Consider the following 2469-nt stretch of genomic DNA (forward strand, 5'->3'; position numbering starts at 1 on the left):
CCGCCCCCTCCACCACAGGCCTTTATCCATGTCTGCCACAGCGGCTTGGAGAAATCCTCTCTGGTACTGTATAGTACATGGGTTGCTGCTTGGCCGCCTACAGCCTGTTTCCAGTATGTTTTGTTTCAAGGTATGACATAATAACACCAAAGGCCTGATCTGAGCTTTGAGGGGCTCATACCTCTGAGAGCTTATACACTGGGTTGTTGACAATCTTAGTGAGTTTGGTTATAGATGAGGTCACTGTGTGGGATGCATGTTAACGTGACGACCTTCAGGAGAGACTCCGCTTCCAGAAAGGCCTCAAAGTCATTGAGCGCTGAGTTAACAATGGTATGAATTCAGGCCAGGACAGCTTTCCTGAGGATTGAGGAAAACAGTGACAAAGTCAAATTTGCTTTCAGTTATTAAGCACAGCATGTTCAGAGCTGATAATTAAACATTTAGTAATTTTACTTAGATCTGCAGACTTAGGCTGGGATTGGATCGGTGCCACCTCTTTGTCCTTTCATACTGACATACTAACTTACTCGTGGGTTTTTCAAACAAGATTTCAAACTTTAATTCTGTCTTTTTTTTCACAGGTGGCAATAGAGGGTTTCAGTGGAGTCTGTAAATTAAAAATGTTTTATGGTGAAGCCTCTAAGGGAAGACAGAAAAACCTCAACTGCTCTTCTAAGTTCTAACACTGATAAACACAGTACACACAAGATACAGAACACTAACAAAAAGAACTTCCAAGACTATATGAGAGTGTAACATGGCTTGCAAGGCAAAACCTTTCATCCTGGATGCAGAAAACCTGAAGTCAATTGTTAGCTTTACCACTGGTCTCGCATATGACATTGAGCAAGTTCATCTCAATACTTTTTCTCCATTGTCAACAACAGGATGATATCATTGACCTTCGCAAGGTCTTTAGAGATCTACTGATGAAAATTGCTGGGTGAGAATATTATTATCACCATTTGTACTATTGCTTTTGAAACATAGTAATATATATGTAGTTATTACATATATCAACCTTGACACACACAAAGCTAAAATATATTAACGTTTTCAGGTACAGAGCTGTTATTTAAATCAGTTATCTGATGAATAAGTAGACAAATTATAAGACTCTACTATTCTCCATTACGTTAAAATTGGTAAAATGCATGCACATTAAATGTAACTTATTGTTCTTTGCTGTCACTCTATTTCTCAGATTATAGACTCATCACTGTGACCAAAGATTATTTAGCTTCTGTGAGAGATGGAATCATTTTGCTTCAGCCATTTTGTATGTCGCTGACACAAGCAGGGCTATGAGCAGCCATTTTGTGTGTCGATGGCACAAGCAGAGCTGTGTAACTTAGAAAAACAACTCCTTAAAAGGAGAAGAGTGTGAATTGAGTTTGTGATAGGCTAACGGGTCATGAAAGAATGTGCACCCTAAAGTACCTAACCAATGGGAAAAGGGGACAGGACATAAATACCTGAAGTTTTGTAGCTAACTGCTCTTTTTGAGAGGCACCTGACTCAGCTGGCTAGTTTATTTTGATCCTGAATAAACTTTAGTCTTTGCTTCGAAGACTTTGTCCTCTCTACATTTTTATCCAAGCATTTCTCACACTTCTATGCTTGATACCCATTAAAAGTCTTCAGATAATATCTTCAGTAGCAGTTATGTCCATGGGAAGAAGAAAAGGAAAACTGTCCATAGGCTTAAAACTTGATTAGTTTTTAACTGATTTTTTCTCATTATTTTTAGTACATATGGGAAGTTAGAATAGCTCAGTCTCATTTTAAAAAGTTTTTTAGGAGGCTTCACAAAAACAGCCCACTGCAAGGATTTGTGAATACTGCATTTGGTGGCCATTCAGGCTCTTCCGTTTCCTGTGTCTACTTTTTGTTCTGCCTAAAACAGCTCTAATGCCTAGAACAGCCTCATCCAACCTGGCCTTGAACACCCCCAGGGATGGGGCAGCCACCGCTTCTCTGGGCAACCTGGGCCAATGCCTCACCACCCTCAGAGTGAAAAACTTCCTGAGATCTCACGTAAATCTCTCCTCTTCCAGTTTGAAGCCATTCCCCCTCGTCCTATCACTACATGCCCTTATGAAAAGTCCCTGTCCAAAAGAGACACTTATTCTATCAAAGAGAGAGAACACCTCAGCAAACTTTCTAATTTATATTAATGTGATGTTCACGGTAGGAAATAATCCTGTCGGCCAGCTTGGGTCAAGTGCCCGGTCTCGCTCCTCCCCATCCCCACACCTGGAGAGCTCGACAACACAGAGACCTTGAAACCCGCACACAGTAGCTGGCCATAAAGGAAACATTTTCACAAATTCAGCCACTGAAGTCTCCTAAAAATGCAGTTTTCCCAAGCGTTAGAAGAGACATTACTGAAAATTACTGAAAGAGAAATTAACCGTGTGCCGCCCAAGCCGGCAGAGCCCCTGAGGGGCCAGGAGGGCCCCTGCT

Source organism: Charadrius vociferus, unplaced genomic scaffold, assembly GCF_000708025.1.
Source record: "Charadrius vociferus isolate BGI_N301 unplaced genomic scaffold, ASM70802v2 scaffold326, whole genome shotgun sequence".
NCBI classification, from domain to species: Eukaryota; Metazoa; Chordata; class Aves; order Charadriiformes; family Charadriidae; genus Charadrius; species Charadrius vociferus.